At 58.4% G+C, this 20,001-nt stretch overlaps 1 non-coding gene across 1 annotated transcript; it reads left to right on the top strand.

The window, feature by feature from the left end:
* Positions 1 to 1,391: 1,391 nt before the first annotated feature.
* On the top strand, positions 1,392 to 1,555 carry LOC128845828 (U1 spliceosomal RNA). The gene has a single exon (XR_008446740.1). It is a non-coding gene; the product is annotated as a U1 spliceosomal RNA (small nuclear RNA).
* The last annotated feature ends 18,446 nt before the right edge of the window (positions 1,556 to 20,001 follow it).

Here is a 20,001-nt window from a genome sequence, read left to right as displayed (position 1 = left end):
GCAAACAGGCCAGGGACATCATCCCTGCCCCTCCTGGTGAATAGTTCTTCCCTCAGAGAGGCCTGGGGCTGTCTCGTCCTCGAGCTGGCTCCCACGTCCCCACAAGCTGGCGCTGTTACAGACAAGAAAGGCAAAGGCAGAGGAGCTAGAGAGCTGAACCGGAGAGCCGGGGCGGGTGCCCATCCTGTGGTGCCAGTTGGTGCCGGGTTTCCGCCCCATCTGCCCTCCGCAGGGGCTGCTTCCGTTGAAGAGCGCTGGCCTGGGGGCCCCCCTGGCTGCCTTCGAAAATGTACGGAAGCAACTGGAGGGAGAGGGCGACGGGTTAATTTGGGGGAGGAAAAAGGACCGGATGGAGGGCAGAGTGGGAGCTGGTGCCGGGTCGGGGGCTGGCCACAAGGGGAAATACCGCTCTGCTCCGTTACACATTTCACAACATTATCGCTGAACACGGATTTTTTAAATTACTCTAGGGAAATATTTTCTTTCCAAACAGATTCCATCCCAAACGATGGTGCAAATATGTTCCCCCGGCGCCCCTCCCCCATTACCCCAATATCCGAGCATCTTCCTAATCTGCAGGGGCGTTCTCCTCCCACACTCGTGAGAGGTCGGGAAGCACCACCAGCCCCATTTCCAAGACGGGGAAACTGAGGCCTAGAGAGACCGAGTGATGTGCCCGAGGGCACCCAGGAAGTCTGTGGCAGAGCAAGGGGCAGGGGCCGGATGCTTTTTCTTAAGGATGTTCCCCCCCTCCCACCTCCCTGGTCTGGGCTGCTCCTGGGTCGCTCCTGCTTCCCCATGTCCTTTGTGCCCCTGCTCTGCTCCGGCCGCCGAGCCCGGATCGGAACCGCGGCAGGGCCAGGCCAGGCCGGGCCGGGCTGGGGGGCGATGGAGGCTGGAAGCCACGCTGGTGCCCCCCGAGTTCTGGCCCCGGCACAGGCAGCCCCAGCAGCTGCTTGAGCTCCGGGCAGCTTGGAGAGGCCTTTGTGCTCTGTGCTGCAGGCCGCAGCCGCCCGCCCGGGGAGAGCAGGTCCAGGGCCTGGAGCTCGCGGGGCTGCCGCTGAGCTCGCGGCGCTGCACAGCTGGGGCTGGCCAGGGCAGGGGCGGGGCGCAGGCAGGCAGGCTGCGGGAGGGGCGGGGCCGCGTGAGCACGTATGCAGATCTCCCTGCGAGTGGAGCATTGTGGGAACGGGACCAGGCTGACGAGCACGGCCCCAATTGACCATGCGGGGCTCGGTGGCGAGAAGGATCCGAGCCCGGGGCCTGTCGGAGCAGCTGGCGGCGGTCGGGGCCGGTGTGGGCGGGGCCGGCGGTCGGTCCGAGTCGGGCCCCACCGTGTGTTGCGAGTGTGGGGCGAGCGAGGGCGGGCGGCGGCCGGGGCGCACCAAGTCATACTTACCTGGCAGGGGAGATACCATAATCACGAAGGTGGTTTTCCCAGGGTGAGGCTCATCCATTGCACTGCGGGTGTGCTGACCCCTGCGATTTCCCCAAATGCGGGAAACTCGACTGCATAATTTGTGGTAGTGGGGGACTGCGTTCGCGCTCTCCCCTGGCGCGCGGGTGCAAAGACAGAGCGAGGGAAAGCGGCGAGAGACTCTCGTGGACGGTGTTTCCTTTATTATTGCGCGTGGCTCTACGTCCCCCTTCTTCCCCAAATCACCCTGCGCACTTTCCTCTCCCTACGGGTCGCCGTTGGGGCTGGTGACCGGGGCCAGGGGGCGCAGCTTTTTAGAGCGAGGGGCCCAATCCCCGCAGCACAGCAGCTGCCCCTGCACTGCTCGGCGCTGGCTTCTGGCCTCCAACTTCGCTACGGCGCGGGGCCGGAGGGGGGCGAGAGGTAGCGGCGGGGGGGCCGGAGGGGGGCGAGAAGTAGCGGCGGGGGGGGGGGGGGAGGGACGAGAGGTAGCGGCGGGACCGGAGGGGGCGAGAGGTAGCGGCGGGGGGGCCGGAGGGGGGCGAGAGGCAGCGGCGGGGGGGGGGAAAGAGGTAGCGGCGGGGGGGCCGGGGGGGGGACGAGAGGTAGCGGCGGGGCCGGAGGGGGCGAGAGGTAGCGGCGGGGGGGGGGGGGGGGGGACGAGAGGTAGCGGCGGGGCCGGAGGGGGCGAGAGGTAGCGGCGGGGGGGCCGGAGGGGGGCGAGAGGCAGCGGCGGGGGGGGGGGACGAGAGGTAGCAGAGGGGCCGGAGGGGGCGAGAGGTAGCGGCGGGGGGGGGGGGGGGCGAGAGGTAGCGGCGGGGCCGGAGGGGGGCGCTTTCCAGCCGAGGAGGAGAGGGCGGTGGCGGGGGGGGGGCACCCCCATTACCTGGCCTCAGGGTGAGCGCGGGGGGGCGGGCAGGCGCTTGGCTGGAAGCAGCAGCAGGGGGGGGCGGTCCGAGGACGGGGCCCCAGGGGAAGCTCAGGGACTGAGAGCTGGGCCGGGCCGGGCAGGGCTCTGGTGGCGGAGCGGGCGCTGGGGTGACGGAAGGGCCTTAAAAGAGAGGGGGCCACCAGCGCCCCCCCCCCCGCTCCCCATCATCTCTCGGGCGCCTGGGCCTTTGGCCAGAGGCTTTCTGGGCTGCAGCAGCGCCAGCTCGTGGCGAGTTGGGGGCCAGCGCTCGGCCGGAGAAAGCCCGAGGGGCTCAGGGACCCTGCGCTGCGCTGCCGGGGCGCCCCAGTCTGGGGGGAGGCAGGAGCTGCGGGAGAGGGAAGGAGCCTGGGAGTGAACCTGGCGGGTTGGTGGGGGTGGGTGGGGGGAGTACGGAACAGTTTCTTTGGGGGGGGGTTGTTAGGGAGTTGGGGGTCCCCCCCCATCAGCCTCTGGCCCAACAGGGACGGGGCGCGCAGGCTCCAACCTTCCACCTGATCCTAGAAACGATCCCTAGTCTCTGGGGAAAACCGGTGCAGAGCCTGCTCCCTAAGCTAGAACAGCGACCATTTTCCCAAGGGGGGAGCAATGGGGACACTGATGAGAGAGCGACTACCCCAAACCACACGCTTCTGGAAGCAGGGGCTTTTTTGCCGCCCCAAGCACGGCAGTCAGGCAGCCTTCAGCGGCATGCCTGCGGGAGGTCCCCGGTCCCGCGGATTGGGAGGCATGCCTGCGGGAGGTCCCCGGGCCCGCGGATTGGGAGGCATGCCTGCGGGAGGTCCCCGGTCCCGCGGATTGGGTGGCATGCCTGCGGGAGGTCCCCGGTCCCGCGGATTGGGTGGCACGCCTGCGGGAGGTCCCCGGGCCCGTGGATTGGGAGGCATGCCTGCGGGAGGTCCCCGGTCCCGCGGATTGGGAGGCATGCCTGCGGGAGGTCCCCGGGCCCGTGGATTGGGAGGCATGCCTGCGGGAGGTCCCCGGTCCCGCGGATTGGGAGGCATGCCTGCGGGAGGTCCCCGGTCCCACGGCTCCGGCGTACCCACCGCCAAATTGCCGCCGAATCCGCGGGACCGGCGGACCTCCCGCAGGCATGCCGCCGAAGGCAGCCTGACTGCTGCCCTCGCAGGGACCGGGAAAAAAAGCAAACCCCTAAATTGAAAAACACATAGTAGGAGAACAATGCAGAGTCATGTTAAAAACAAGACAGTAACAACACTTTTTTCTGTTTTTAAACCAGAATGCTCTCCCCGAGGGGAGGTGCACCATTCCTGGAAATATGAAATAGGAGATTGCTGCGCGGAGTGGATGGAGCAAACAAGCTCTCAGATAGAGAACCTGTCAGATATTAAATTGATAAGAACAGATTTTAAAATGTTATTAAAGCTAATGTTAAAAAATTATGTAGTACATAGGCTGAAAACAGCGTATCTGTACGTCTGGGTATCATGCTTAGATTATCCACATATACAAAGTTTGCTTTTAAAACTCAGATGATACATAGCGTACATAATCAGCAGTAACCCAAATGTAGGTGAATAAATTTAACAGTTTGGAATCCGAATACTCCGGTACATTGCTCATGAAGAGATCTACAGAGAGTTGGTTGGGGAAAGCAAAATAGATCAATGAGTGGAGAGTGTCCCTCAGTAATTGGGAATTAGGGTAGGGTTCTCCGTTTAGAAAATACAGTATATCAGGGAAGTATTTTAGTTACTTTCCTTACTGTGAAAAGAACAAGGAGTACTTGTGGCACCTTACAGACTAACAAGTTTATTTGGGCATAAGCCAGGGGTAGGCAACCTATGGCATTCGGGCCGAGGGATGTGCATCCCGCCGCCCCCATTGGCCTGGGACGGTGAACCGCGGCCAGTGGTGGCTGGGATCGGCCGAACCTGGCGTGTCAGCAGGTAAATAAACTGGCCCGGCCCGCTAAGGTGCTTACCCTGGCAGCCGCGTGCCGAACGTTGCCGACCCCTGCTATAGCCCCTCCCCTCACTGCTCCTCCGTTCCAATGCCCCCACCTGCCGCTCCCTCTCCCAATAGCCCCTTCCCCTCCCTCCCTGCCCTCTTTCCTATTAGCCCTCTCCCACTCTCTGCCCCACCCTCCTGCTCATTAGCCCCTCCCACTCTGTGACCCCGCCCCCTCGTACTGTGTCGCTGTGTGTTAGCGCCATTCGTCGCTGGCTGGTGTCAACCGAGGCAGCAGGAGGGAGTGAGGGAAATGGGTGGGGAGGCAGCATGAGGCGCCAACAGCCTCGGAGAGCACAAGGAGGGAGGGGCCAATTGTAAGCTGAGGGGGTGAGAGGGCCCAGCTGACACCCTGAGTGCAGGGGCTGTGGACAGGCTGGGTTGTTATTGTAGGGTCGTTGGGGAGCGCTGGGCTGTGGACAGGCTGGGTGGTTATTGTAGGGTCGCTGGGGAGCGCTGGGCTGTGGACAGGCTGGGTTGTTATTGTAGGGTCGCTGGGGAGCGCTGGGCTGTGGACAGGCTGGGTTGTTATTGTAGGGTCGCTGGGGAGCGCTGGGCTGTGTGGACAGGCTGGGTGGTTATTGTAGGGTCGCTGGGGAGCGCTGGGCTGTGGACAGGCTGGGTTGTTATTGTAGGGTCGCTGGGGAGCGCTGGGGCTGAGGACAGGCTGGGTTGTTATTGTAGGGTCGCTGGGGAGCGCTGGGCTGTGGACAGGCTGGGTGGTTATTGTAGGGTCGCTGGGGAGCGCTGGGCTGTGGACAGCCTGGGTGGTTATTGTAGGGTTGCTGGGGAGCGCTGGGCTGTGAACAGGCTGGGTGGTTATTGTAGGGTCGCTGGGGAGCGCTAGGCTCTGGACAGGCTGGGTGGTTATTGTAGGTCGCTGGGGAGCGCTAGGCTCTGGACAGGCTGGGTGGTTATTGTAGGTCGCTGGGGCGCGCTGGGCTGCGGACAGGCTGGGTTGTTATTGTAGGGTTGCTGGGGAGCGCTGGGCTGTGGACAGGCTGGGTTGTTATTGTAGGGTCGCTGGGGAGTGCTGGGCTGTGTGGACAGGCTGAGTGGTTATTGTAGGGTCGCTGGGGAGAGCTGGGCTGTGGACAGGCTGGGTGGTTATTGTAGGGTCGCTGGGGAGCGCTGGGCTGTGGACAGGCTGGGTTGTTATTGTAGGGTCGCTGGGGAGCGCTGGGGCTGAGGACAGGCTGGGTTGTTATTGTAGGGTCGCTGGGAAGCGCTGGGCTGTGGACAGGCTGGGTGGTTATTGTAGGGTCACTGGGGAGCGCTGGGCTGTGGACAGGCTGGGTTGTTATTGTAGGGTCGCTGGGGAGCGCTGGGCTGTGGACAGGCTGGGTGGTTATTGTAGGGTTGCTGGGGCGCGCTGGGCTGCGGACAGGCTGGGTGGTTATTCTAGGGTCGCCGGGGAGCGCTGGGCTGTGGACAGGCTGGGTTGTTATTGTAGGGTTGCTGGGGAGCGCTGGGCTGTGTGGACAGGCTGAGTGGTTATTGTAGGGTCGCTGGGGAGTGCTGGGCTGTGTGGACAGGCTGAGTGGTTATTGTAGGGTCGCTGGGGAGAGCTGGGCTGTGGACAGGCTGGGTGGTTATTGTAGGGTCGCTGGGGAGCGCTGGGCTGTGGACAGGCTGGGTTGTTATTGTAGGGTCGCTGGGGAGCGCTGGGGCTGAGGACAGGCTGGGTTGTTATTGTAGGGTCGCTGGGAAGCGCTGGGCTGTGGACAGGCTGGGTGGTTATTGTAGGGTCACTGGGGAGCGCTGGGCTGTGGACAGGCTGGGTTGTTATTGTAGGGTCGCTGGGGAGCGCTGGGCTGTGTGGACAGGCTGAGTGGTTATTGTAGGGTCGCTGGGGAGTGCTGGGCTGTGTGGACAGGCTGAGTGGTTATTGTAGGGTCGCTGGGGAGAGCTGGGCTGTGGACAGGCTGGGTGGTTATTGTAGGGTCGCTGGGGAGCGCTGGGCTGTGGACAGGCTGGGTTGTTATTGTAGGGTCGCTGGGGAGCGCTGGGGCTGAGGACAGGCTGGGTTGTTATTGTAGGGTCGCTGGGAAGCGCTGGGCTGTGGACAGGCTGGGTGGTTATTGTAGGGTCACTGGGGAGCGCTGGGCTGTGGACAGGCTGGGTTGTTATTGTAGGGTCGCTGGGGAGCGCTGGGCTGTGGACAGGCTGGGTGGTTATTGTAGGGTTGCTGGGGCGCGCTGGGCTGCGGACAGGCTGGGTGGTTATTCTAGGGTCGCCGGGGAGCGCTGGGCTGTGGACAGGCTGGGTTGTTATTGTAGGGTTGCTGGGGAGCGCTGGGCTGTGGACAGGCTGGGTTGTTATTGTAGGGTCGCTGGGGAGCGCTGGGCTGTGTGGACAGGCTGGGTTGTTATTGTAGGGTTGCTGGGGAGCGCTGGGCTGTGTGGGCAGGCTGGGTTGTTATTGTAGGGTTGCTGGGGAGCGCTGGGCTGTGGACAGGCTGGGTGGTTATTGTAGGGTCGCTGGGGAGCGCTGGGCTGTGGACAGGCTGGGTTGTTATTGTAGGGTCGCTGGGGAGCGCTGGGCTGTGGACAGGCTGGGTTGTTTTTGTAGGGTTGATGAGGATCACTGGGGTGTGGACTGGCTGGTTTGTTATTGTAGGGTTGCCGGGGGTCACTGGGGTGTGGACTGGCTGGTTTGTTATTGTAGGGTTGCCGGGGGTCACTGGGGTGTGGACTGGCTGGTTTGTTATTGTAGGGTTGCCGGGGGTCACTGGGGTGTGGACTGGCTGGTTTGTTATTGTAGGGTTGCTGGGGGTCACTGGGGTGTGGACTGGCTGGTTTGTTATTGTAGGGTTGCTGGGGGTCACTGGGGTGTGGACTGGCTGGTTTGTTATTGTAGGGGTTCCGGGGGTCACTGGGGTGTGGACTAGCTGGTTTGTTATTGCAGGGTGCCTCCTCAGTGCTGTGGTGGCTCAGGCTCATCTCATGACAACAGTGACATGCAATGACAATCCCCGGTTGGTTCCAGGTGCAAATCGGCGTATGCTGGGAGGGACCCCATGTGTGGCAGGGTGGTTCTGGGGGCGGGGGGTGTGACAGGTTGGATCACAGAAACCTCCTTGGGAGCTGCCAACTGATGTGCCAAGACTACTTCTGCTCCTGCTTTCCCTGGCAGCTCGGGGCCCCAGCACCCTGTGTTATTGAGCCAGACTCGCCCGTCTGCTCCAACACAGACCCAGGGTCTGAACCGCGTGCCCCAAAACTGCAGACTTAACTGAAAGCAGCTAACAGAAGAGTTCCTGTCTTTAACACTCAGATGCCCAACACCCTATGGGGTCTAAACCCAAATAAATCCATTTTACAGGGTAAACTCATAAATTGTTTGCCCTCTATATCACTGATAGAGAGAGATGCGCAGCTGTTTGCCTCCCCCCCAGCAGGTATTAATACATACCCTGGGTTAATTAATAAGTAAAAAATGAATTTATGAAATACAGAAAGTAGAATTTAAGTGGTTTCAAGTAGTAACAGACAGGACAAAGTGAATTACCAAGTACAATAAAATACAACACGGAAGTCTATGTCTAAAAGAAACTGAATACAGATAAAACCTCACCCTTAGAGTAATTCCAGTAAGCTTCCTTTTACAGACTAGTCTCCTTCTAGCCTGGGTCCAGCAATCACTGATACCCCCTGTAGTTACTGTCCTTTGTTCCAGTTTCTTTCAGGTATCCTTGGGGGTGGAGAGGCTCTCTCTTGAGCCAGCTGCAGACAAAATGGAGGAGTCTCCCAGGGGTTTAAACAGACTCTCTCTTGTGGGTGGAGACCCCCTCCTCTCTCCTATGCAAAGTCCAGCTCCAAGATGGAGTTTTGGAGTCACATAGGCAAGTCACATGTCCATGCATGACTGAGTTTCTTACCAGCCTAGCCACATTCCTGGGAAAGCTCCGATGTGGATTGGCATCTTCGAGTTCATTGTTGGCTTAAGTGGTTCTTGATTGAGCACTTAATTTGCACACCGCTTTCTCAAGACGCTGACCAAATGCTTTACCAAGGCTATCAAACAAGTACACAGCCAATATTCCTAACTTCAAGTACAAAAACGATACGTGCATACAAATAGGATCAATAGATTCAGTAGATCATGACCTTTACATAGATATTTAACATGGCATATGTAGCATAAAACACAGTCTAGTTATGTCCTAGATACATTCATAAGCATATTCCATAAATCATGATGGCGGCAGCGTCACAGGGGGATCCCACTGTGCGGGGTTTCCCCCACTGAGCCCTGGAGCAGACGCTGCTTTTCCACAGAGAATCTCCCCATATTCATCCTCAGCAGTCGGGCTCGTCTCTAAAGCCATTTGCTGGGGTCAGGGCAGGTCTGGGGGTTGAGCCTTGTCACCCACAGAGTCCCCTATTTCCTCCAGCGCAGAGTGAGCACACAATTGCTGCCCCACAGCAGGGGGCGCAGTCCCACAGGGTGACCCCCCCCAGCCATCACAACACCCCCCAGAACTGTGTGACGGAGGGAAGGAGGCCAGGGCAGGTGCAGCCACAGACAGACCCCACATGTCCTGCCAAAGGGAGCCACGCGCCATCACTGTACCTGCCATGGAGCAGGGGCGGCGGGTCCCTGCACTGCGAGACAGCAGGAGACCCTGGGGAGCAGCTGCCCAGCCCCCCGAGAGCGCAGAGAGGTGAGTGCGGTGGGTTTCACACCGGTTTGCCGGTGGTGGTTGTGCCGTGGGTGCTCTGCAATGCTGAGGCTGGGGCTTGTCTGCGTTTGCAGCGGGAGCTTTGCTGTTTTGTGCCTTTTGGGATGGACATTTGAGCCCTGTGGCAGCACACGAATGACCATCCTGTGCACAGCAGCGTGCTCCGTCCCTGGGCTACTACCAATGACAGCACGACAACACCCGCTGGGTTATTGCCGCAAGGTCACTTGTTAGCCCCAGGGCTGTGCAGATTGCGGTTTCTCTCATTTCCTTACGTGGTGTCAGGTTTGCACTGACAGTTAAGCGCCAGCCAGGCAAGGAAATACCATTAACCCTGTTCCAGAGAGAAGCAAATGGGGAGGTGACGTGACCTGCCCGAGGTCACACACTGAAAGTGCAGCGGAGCTGGACAGAACCCAGGTGTCCTGACTCCTGTGTGGCGTTGTAGCTGCCAGACTGGCCTGGCCTGGCCCTGCCCTGGAGACTCTGACGCCCTTTCGTCACATGCCCCTGCTGTACAATGCAACCCTTCCGCCGGGGGAGTCGGTAGCGACCAGGGCCGGGTTCAGCATCCAGACGTTCCTCAGAACAATCCAGCACAGAACCCGCTTCAGTCCCCGGCCACAATTGGGAAAATTAACCACCACCCCGGCACCTCTCAGAGCCAGCCCTTCCCCCCGCCCCCCACGGAGTCGTGTATAGCAAAGCAAAGGGGAAAGGAGCCCGGCATTATTGTGGTGAAACACAATCACCACTAGTCATGAGCAAAACGCCCACCCCCGAGTACGTTGGGCAGTGTCCTTTGCCCCAGCTCCTCACCTCGCGTTGGGAAAGTCCAGGAAACAAATGCTCCTTTAACCCCCCCACCCCCACCCCCGCTGCCCCTCTCACAGTTGCTGTCCTTGGCCTGCAAAGCCCCAGAGTTCAGAGGTGCATTCGCGGGGCGGGAGTTCACTTCCCAATGAGTGACGCCTCGGCTGCTATGGCTGCCACTACTGCAAGTGGCCCCCGGTGCCACCGTTCACTCTGCGCCCCACTGTGCCCCCGCTGGCCACGGGGCCTTCGCCGCCTCTGCTGCCACCTGTTCCTATTGCCACCTCCTGAGCCCCCCGCTCAGCCCAGCTCTCGGTGACTTCAGCAGTTAGCGGCTGGGCCTCACCGCTGGGGCAGGCCGAGCAGTTCCTGTCAACTGTCTCACAGCAGGTCTCGGGCTTAGCACTGAGGCCTGGGGATCAGCGATTTGAGTTCCAGCCATCAGCTAACACGTCTCATCAGCGCTAGAGAGCAGAAGGGTCAAATGGTGTGTGGAACTCTTACACGGAAACCCCCGCCCCAGGGAGAGACCCTCTCCTGCCCTTTCCCCCTCCCTGGGATCTGGCACCCCTGCCCCCTGCCGAGCAAGTGCTGTGCCAGGGACAGACGTGCCAACGCTCGCCACTTCATCACCAGAGATGCGATTTCTAAGTAAAATTCAGCCTGACTCGTGGTCTGGGGCTAGAACTCTCAAATGTCACCGATTTATTGTTTCAGCTGAGTTCTCACTGTAGCTCCGAATCCGAATGGTCTGAATCAGATTTATGGGAAGCCAGGAGCTGAGAATAGCCCCACACTTCCTGGCCGTGGGCAGAGAAAGGCAGAGGAAGCTCCTCGGTCACTGGAGAACTTGATTCATGCTGGAAGGGGAAGCTAAAGTAAATTGTGGTGAATCAAAATTCTAGTGAAATCCTCCAGTGCGACTTCATCACGGCCCCATGGGAGTCATTTCCTGGTGGCGCAGTGCTGTCCCAGAGCCATTCACCTTTCTTATTCCTCAGGGAGAGGAGCGATCCCAGGACCATGAAGACCAATCCCAGCACAGAGCCCCCGACCCCAGCGACTGCAGGGTCAGCCTGTGCCTCTGAGAAAACAAGAGCACGGGTGGTTTGGGCTAGGCCCAGCCTCTCCTTCCCTTTGTCACGTCTCAGCTGTCTGCCCCCAGGGATGGGGATGGCTCTCGGAGACATGCCCGTGTCTCCCGCGGGCTCCACGGAGCTAGGGGTGCCCCTGAGGGCTCAGGGAATGTGCCAGGTGCAGAGTCTCTTACCCTAGTAAGAGGGGGCACTGCAGGCTGATGTGCTCCACTGGCAGGTGTAGACATCTCCATGCCGGGAGTTCATCTCCAGCATCACCAGGATCTGGACGGGCCGGTCTCCATCTGCACCTTCCCATTCTTAGACTGCTTGATTTCAGTCCCCAAGGAGTAAAACCCCGTCATGGAGCAACCAGCATCTTGGGGTGGGGCTGGGATCCCGATTTCAGGGGGGAACTTCCACCTTGGGCTGAACTGAGAGGGAGAGAGCTGGGTCCAGGCATGTCTGGGGGCGTTGCTGAGTCCCCAGGCCAGCCTGAGCAACTCCTCAGCGACCTTCCCCGGGCCCCCGCCCCTCCTGTGCCGGCCCTTGCCCGCCCCCCCCCCCTCCTGTGCCGGCCCTTCCCCGGGCCCCCGCCCCTCCTGTGCCGGCCCATCCCTGGGCCCCTGCCCCTCCTGTGCTGGCCCTTCCCCGGGCCCCCGCCCCTCCTGTGCCGGCCCTTCCCCGCCCCCCCCCTCCTGTGCCGGCCCTTCCCCGCCCCCTGCCTCCTGTGCCGGCCCTTCCCCGCCCCCCCTCCTGTGCCGGCCCTTCCCCGCCCCCCACCTCCTGTGCCGGCCCTTCCCCGGGCCCCCGCCCCTCCTGTGCCGGCCCTTCCCCGGGCCTCTGCCCCTCTGTACCCCACCCTCACACGCCTGTTCCAAGTCCCCACCCCTGCGCCGCTTGGCCTCCCTAGGCTCTGCCCCCACACCACCCCTTCCCCTGAGACACCACCCACTCACTGACCCTTTCCCCAAATCCACACCCTCGCCCCACCCCTTCTCCCCAAAGCTCAACCCTAGAACCACCACTTACCCTGAGCACCCGCCCCAGTGCCGCCCTTCCCCCGAGCACCCGCCCCAGGGCCGCCTCTTCCGCCGAGCACCCACCCTGGGTCGGCCCTTCCCCCGAGCACCCACCCTGGGTCGGCCCTTCCCCCGAGCACTCACCCCGGTGCCGCCTCTCCCCCCTTGTCCCTGCCCTCCTCTCTCAGTCCTTGCACCAGCGGAGCCCTAGGGGGCCTGTGCGGCAGGGAATAGGGTGGGGTACTCTCCCCTTGCACTGCTGGCCCCCGTGCGCCACCACAATGCTAGGGGCACCGTGCCCCATGTAGCTTCCTTCCTCTGACACCGCGACGTCCTAGTGCGATTGTCACCGCTGGGGGCTGCACTGCTGGGGGAAGTGCTGACAGACCCCATGCCGTGGGGGGCAGAGGGTCCCTCCCACGGAGGGGCAGCAGATCAATCCCCGAGTGGCTCCTGGTAACTGACCCTCTTTGCCGTTCAGACAGACGCAGGCAGAAGCCGGCAGCCTTGAATCCTTCCCAGGTGCCTTTGTGAGAGCCACTCGCACTACCCCCCCCCAGCCCCCACCATCCCTGCTCTGCTCCAATCGATGCCAGCCACTGTACCCGGTTGGGAGCCCCCTGGCCCCATAACCATCATGCCTCAAGCTGCGAGAGAGACAGCACGGATCTGTCCCCTCGAGCTGCCTCCCCCTCCCCCCTCGCTGGGCTTGGAAGGGGGGCACCTGTCCAGGGAGAGGGCTGCTACCCCATGGGGCTGGGAATGGGGTCGTCCCTCATCGGGGACGGGGGCAGAAGGGGAGAGGGCTGCTACCCCATGGGGCTGGGAATGGGGTCGTCCCTCATCGGGGATGGGGGCAGAAGGGGAGAGGGCTGCTACCCCATGGGGCTGGGAATGGGGTCACCCCTCATCGGGGACTGGGGCAGAAGGGGAGAGGGCTGCTACCCCATGAGGTCGGGTGTGGGGGATCGGAGGATCGCCCCTCATCAGGGAGGCAGAAAGGCCCACGGGGCTGATCCAAAGCCCATTGTCATCATGGGGGAGGTTTCTCTTGACTCCAGTGGGCGCTGGATTGGACCCCGAGCCCAGCCCCTCTTGGCCAGAGTCTGCTGTCAGTCACTCCAGGTAAAGCCCTCCAGCCATTACCCAGAAGGCTTCAGGACAGATTCAGCTATTCCAGGTCAATGGGTCCTGTGGGGCGCGGTTGGACCGATGGCTTGTGGTGGGGTAGCCCCAGCGCTAGATCCCAGCTGAAGACCCCATTGTAATTCCACACTACGATGTGTAAACTCTGTCCAGTTCAAAGACAGAAAGCAAAGAGTCCCCAAGTCCCTGCCTTGGGTATTTCCATTGACAAAGGTCGAATAGGAACTAGTTCATTTCCTACACCAGCACTTGGACGGGGCTTGTGTCGAGGGCAGAGGATGAACATAGTCGGTAACTCGCGGTTGGGAACACACAACACAACTGAAGTTAGCGTAAAGGTATTCGCAAGCGTAGAACACACATCAATAACGACTGAAGTGTGAGTTTGAAGTGAGAAGATAGCTTGTCTCACAGCGCTTTGAAGGGTGAGTGTGGTCGCGCCAGCGCTGGGAGAGAGCTCTCCCGGCATTGCAGGTACTCCACCGCCCTGAGGGGATTAGCTCCCAGGGCTGGGGCACTGTCTACACTGGGCGTTACAGCGCTGTAACTTGCTGCGCTCAGGGGTGTGAAAAGACCCCCCTCCCCCCCCCCCGAGCGCAGCAAGTCTGAGCGCTTTAAAGCACTAGTGTGGACAGGCTCCCGGTGCTCGGAGCTGTTCCCCTCGTGGAGGTGGAATACCAGGAGTGCTGGCAGAGCTCTCCCAGTGCTCACGGCACGACCACACTCACATCAAAGTGCTGCCCTGGGAGCGCCCTGTGACAGCGCTTTGAACTTCCTAGTGTAGACGTCGCCTCAGGCACTTCCCTGAGAAGCGGAAGAGCCGTGTTCAAATCTTCATTGGGTGGAGGGGTAACGGGGCTAAAGTGAAGAGGCATCTCCTGCCTTCCTCCCCCACCAGCTGTTCTGTGGGTGTTAGGAAACCTCTGAACATGCCCACAGCAGAGGAGCGTGGAACTTTCCTGGTTCGTGAATCACAAGCCGAGGTGGGCGCCCGTGTCCATGGGAGGAATGGAACTGAGAAGATTCCTCATCCATCGGCATCTTTCCCTGGCGAGCTTTGAATCCCATCCTAAGCCACCTATCCAAGGTTGCTTTAACAAAGCAACGTTGTACTGATTTATGTATTTGCAAGGGTGTGGTTTTTTAAGGAGTTGTGGCCTGCGGAGTGTTTTGTTTAATTCAACAGAGTCTATTTCTCTGGGATTTTTTGGTTGTCGATTGACCAGGCCCCTTCTCCTGCTGAGAGTGACTGACCAACGCCACCGTCCACTCTTCTCTAGCCCCTCCTTGATTCTGCTTGGCAGCCAAAGGGCTGTGATGAGCTTATGGACATGACTGGCCAGCCTGCTAACCCCAGGCACTCACGTGTATTTTTCCCAGTGACTGTCCATTACGCTCCGCCCCGAGGCCTTGCCCCGCTCCACTCTTCACTTGAGACCCCGCCCTTGTCCTGCCTCTTCCACCCCAACTCTGCCCCCTCCCCTGAGGCCCCCACCCACCTGTCCCTCCCCCCAACTTCCCCTCTCCCCCAAGTGTCTCTTGCTGGCGGAACAGCTGATCCGTGGCCAGCCCAGGGCTAGAACCACTATGGCTTGGGGTGCTGAACAGCCCCTGTTTTTTCCCAGGGTGCTTGAGCCCCGCAGCACCCACGGAACTGGTTTCTAACTTTTTTGTATTATTATTAAAGATCAGGAATTTGACTGAGTGATTCGTCGCAGCTATTTAAAGAGCAAAGGTTTTCTCTGTTTCAGATTCGATAAGAGTTCGGAGTGGACTTCACTACGGGTTAGGTTTCAGTTGGGGTTAGTTTTTCTTCCTGGAGCTGCTTGTCTAGCCGTGAACTCAGGTCTGAGAGAGGGGCGCTAAAGTATGGGGGGGCGCGTCTTGTCCCATGGCACGGAAGAGGCAGTTTCACTTGTCAATGACGTGGCTCCTCTAAGCAAACAGCATCTGCTCCCCGTTGGGAATATTAGTCCGATGGGTGTGAGTCAGGTGGGGGGTGGTGCATGGGGGTGGGCATAGAGGGTGCCTGGGGAAATGTGTGGGGGGGTTGTGTGTCTGCTGAGGGGGGCAGGGTGTTGGTATGTAACACATAAATCTCATCACAAAGTGGGAATCTTATCGCAGCCTCTTCATCTACACAGGAGAACGATTTCATGCTCAGCTTTAATAATACTTGCAGGTCCCTGTTACATGGCTACTCCAGCCCGGCCTGGCCTGGCCCTCTGAGATTTGTGGGACTCAACAAAGGTGTTATTCCCTTGGCCCATTCCTAGCCAGGCCGTTCCTGTGTGGAGTCCGCGATGGGTAATGAGGATTGAGCTTGAACTGAAATCTCTCCCATATCCAGCTTCGTACAGCGTCTCTGGGTGTGAGGTTGCTGATGCTGAACAAGGGCTGATTTCCCACGGAAGCTGTTCCCGCAGTCGGGGCAGTTCTAGGGTCTCTCTCCCATGTGGATTCTCTGATGCTGAATAAGGTTGGGCTTTGATTGAAGCTTTTCCTGCACTCACTGCATCTGTAGGGTCTCTCCTCAAGGTGGGTTCCCTGGTGATTGCAAAGGGCTGAGCTGCTACGGAAACTTCCCTCAGTCAAGAAACTTCTTAGGTCTCTCTCCACTGCGCATCCTCGGATGTGTCTTACGGCCCAGGAGGACATTGAAGCTTTTCCCACAGTCGGGGCATTTAAACGGTTTCCCAGCCATGTGGATTCTCTTGTGAGTAACAAGGGTTGACTTCAGTCTGAAACTGTCCCCGCACTCAGGGCAGTTATAGAGTCTCTCTCCCATGTGAATTCCCTGATGTGCATAAAGGTTTGAACTCAGACTAAAGCTTTTCCCACACTCACTGCATTTATAAGGTTTCTCCCCCGTGTGCGTTTTCTGGTGACTAGTGAGGTGTGCACTGTGACCGAAGCTTTTCCCACACTCGGGGCAGATATAGGGTTTCTTTCCCGTGTGGATTCTCTGATATGATAGAAGAGTCGAGCTCTGACTGAAGCCGTTCCCACAGTCACCGCACGAGTCGGGTCCCTTTCCAGTGGGGATTCTCTGTTCAATTGTTTCTTTTATTTTGTTGACTCCTCTGCTCCTGTGAGTGGATTTACCCCATCTCTCCCCTGAGTGGTTCCCTGCTGCCTCTCTGGCCTGCTCTGACTCTCACAGGTTTCTCCCTCCTCAGGTCTCTGGGAAACATCCCCTTCACCTCTTCCCGATACCGTCCCTGTGGTTCCACTCGCTCTGGACTTTCCTGCTGAGGATTCTCCTCCTTGATCTCACTCCATCCCATCGTCTGACAGAGAGAGGATCCGGACAGGAGTCAGTCCCTGTGCCGGGGGACGGGGAACCTCCGAAAGGGGGGAACAAACCCAAATAACTGCTGGGGACATTGACAAACCAGGAGCTGAATCTTATTCCTCCCAAACCCTTCTCTAGTGGAGGGAGAGGAGTGGACCCATCCTTCCTTCACATCCTCTGAGTACAGATGAAGGCCGGGGCTGAAGGGGCAGACAGGTGTGATGAAAATGCATGAGTGACGTTTGCCATGAGGCTGGAAAAATTAGTTTCTGATTCAGGTCATTCCTCACCTTTGTAAGCATCAATCGCAATCTCACTTTCCCCATGTCCCTGGTGATCGGGGATCCATGGCTCCACCCTTCGTTCCAGGAGATGATGTCAGGCTTGGAAATTGAAAATCCTGGTAAGGTGCAAGGAAACAAAGGTTGATCATATTCATTCCCTAGCGCTGTTACTACAAAATCCAGCGTCTGAGCAGCACAACCCAGAGCGGCTCCTTCCCCTTCCCAACCCCACCCTACGGGGACGGGGTTATAAATCGTACAAAGCCCTTGACGCACTGGTCTGGAGCAAGGCTTCCTCCACTCTGCCTAGGGAATGGCCCCAACGTACTCATCTGGGGACGTAGGTGGAAGACAGAGAGCCTGGCAAATGTCTCTCCCTTTTATCATGTCCTTTCTTTCCTCCTGGCTTTGCCCCCTCCCCCCTTTCAGAGTCAGGTGAGCGTTACCTCATCGCAGCCCCAAGCTGCCCAAAGGAAGGGGGTGATTCCCTCGAGGGTCCAACCGATACTTTTGTTGCTGCCTAAGCCAGTGTCCATTGTTCCTGTGAGACTGGGCTGGGTTTGTCCCGTCCATGCCCTGACGAGGTGTGAACTGCCTCTCTGCTCTTAGGGAGTTTTTGCCTGGGTTTGCTTTAAGTCATGAGGACACGTTTTCAGCCTCATAACTATATACGTGAAATTATAACCTATAACCTCACTGTAACAATCACTATAACATCCCTATAACACCCATGCTCAGTGCATCATGAGCCTTCCGAAGACACCCGAGATGACAAACTTTGCATTGGACACCACACAATCATTTTATAATGCGGAACATGGGTGTCAGGTGTTTCCCCGAGGTACAGAGCGTCACAGATACATTGTACCTCAGAACATCACCCTGGAATCCCCCATCTTCATCATTCATGTGAGGTTGTGATATTACATACAAATCACATCAGGTACAATATCTTATGAAAGGTCATGATGTGCTGAAACCCGTTGTTCTGTGCAAATATGTACATCATTAGTGTGTATGAAGTTCTGAGATTTTGCTGTAGGGTTGTTAGTGAAATGTGTTGTAAGTTTGAGCGTCTCTACTGCAAGGTTGGTGATCTCTCTGCCAAGAAGGATGTTAACGGCCATTAATCAGCAGGAGAGCCGTTATCAAGGGCTTTACAATTCAATGAGCGTTGCCCACGCATCACACAGTGGGGACTGCTGAACTCTATGACTCAGTTGCACAAGACCACCAGGGGGATTGCTCAACCCTGGGACTCAGCCAAGCCCCCCAGGACAGGTCGGGACAAGTGTGTTCTAGGCACACGGATTGAGGGTTTAAAATAGGGACAGTGGCAACATGCTTTTGCCTTTCTGCTCCCCCACCTATGCTGGAAGCAACAAGAATGCTGGGAAGACAGAAGACTTCAACTCAGGAGACTGGTCCCAGGCTTGAGGTAGAAGCCTGTGTATTACAAATAAGACTACATTTTAGTCATGGGTTTTTTAGTAGGAGTCACAGACAGTAAATAAAAATTCATGGCCCATGACCTGTCTATGACTTTTACTAAAAATACCTGTGAATAAAATGGGGGTGGGAGGTCTGCCCAGGGTCCCTGCGGGTGTTGGGGGAGGGCGGCCCAGGTGCTGGGAGGGGAGGTGGGCAGCAGCACATGACCCAGGACCCTGCCGGTGCTGGGGGGGGGGGGCAAAGACACACAGCCTGGGAACCATGCCTCCCCCTCAGGCAGCAGCAGAGTTTGGGTGTGGGAGGGGGTTGGGGCACGGGATGGGTGAAATGGGCTCTGGCCGGTGCTTACCTTGGGGTTCCCCAGAAGCGGCAACTTCCCCTGGGCTCCGCTGGTAGGCAGAGGCATGGCTAAGCAGATCTGCAAGTTGCCTCTGCCTGCAGGCCCCACCTCTGCAGCTCCCATTGGCTGCAGTTCCTGGCCAATGGGAGCTGTGAAGCCAGTGCTCTGGGCGGATGTAGCATGCAGAGCTAACCAGCCACACCTCCGCCTAGCAGCTCAGCGAGGGGGACGTTGCCGCTTCCGGGGAGCCCCCAGGTAAGCGCCACCCAGAGCCCATCTCACCCATCCCGTGCCCCAACCCTGTCTCCTCCCATGCCCAAACTCTGCTGCTGCTGGGGGATGGCGCAGGGGCACGGTGGCCCAAGCCGGCCCCAGCAGCAACCAGTATGACTGGTGCAGGGGCTGCCTGAGGTGCTTCTGAGCCAGGCTGCTGCAGAAGTCATGGAGGTCACGGAAAATCACTGAGTCTGTGACCTCCATGACAAACATGGAGCCTTAATTATAAACTAACATCCAGAGGGGTGAGAAAATCGGTTGTTCTAAATACTGCCTAGTGTAAGAAGGTTTAAGATTTAGATCGGGTGCATATCTTTTCTCTTCTTTGGTAATTATCTCAAACCTTTTGCGCCTATCACTTACAATCGCTTAAAACCTGTTTTATATTTTACCTAACACCGTGTGTTTCGCTTGAAGTGCTTGGGAAATCTCAGCTCATGTTACAAAGGCTGGTGCGTGTCCTCTCCATGTCGAGGGAGGGGCGGACGCGTAATAAACTTACACTGGTCGGGCTTCTCACCAGGGCAAGACAGGACCGTTCTGGGGTGCAAGGCTGGGAAGCTGAAGGACAGGGGGTGGGGGGTGGGGTGATTGGCTTACTCTGTGTGATTTGTGAGTAGCTCTGGGAGTATCCATGTCATCTAGCTGGGTGTGGGGCTCCACAGGTTGTGCTGAGTTGCTGAGTGATCACAGCGCCTGGAGGGGTTTGCTACTTGTCACTAGCAAAGCTGTGTGAGAGACAGTCCAGGCTAGAGAGTTGGGGGCACAGCGGTACCCCGTTCCGGGTTATACCCGGGGAGCCCATCACACCCAGCAAACACCTATGACAAGAGGCAGATATTGCTCCGCAAACTGCAGCCTTCTTAGGGTGCTCGTCCTCCTTCCCTTTGGTCGGCCAAACGCCCATTTCACTGCACATTGGCCACGGCTCAGAGCAGAGTTAAGCAGCTCCATGCCCCTGTCCAGTGCCCAGGACAATGATTCATAAGCCAGGGACGCCGACGGGTTCCCAGAACGACCGGAGTGTGGGGGTAAAAACAGGTAATAGTCAAAGTAAAATGACCAACAGAATGAAACAAGTATTAAAACTGATGACTAGGAGAAAGAATAATTAGATGGAATTCTGAACTAATTGCTTCTTGTCTGAGTGGCTTAGGTAAAGGAAATGAAAACATGAAGTGATTGATTATGGCTATTGATGCATTCAGGATGTATCCACAGAAACATTTACCAAGGATTCCTTTTCCTCTGCACTAAGGGAAGTCCCAAAACAGACAATTGAACTTGAATTTGAAAT

This window comes from Malaclemys terrapin, chromosome 11 (assembly GCF_027887155.1).
Source record: "Malaclemys terrapin pileata isolate rMalTer1 chromosome 11, rMalTer1.hap1, whole genome shotgun sequence".
NCBI classification, from domain to species: Eukaryota; Metazoa; Chordata; order Testudines; family Emydidae; genus Malaclemys; species Malaclemys terrapin.
The sequence above is the reverse complement of the archived record's forward strand: the minus strand, read 5'-3'. Positions and strand labels throughout refer to the sequence as shown.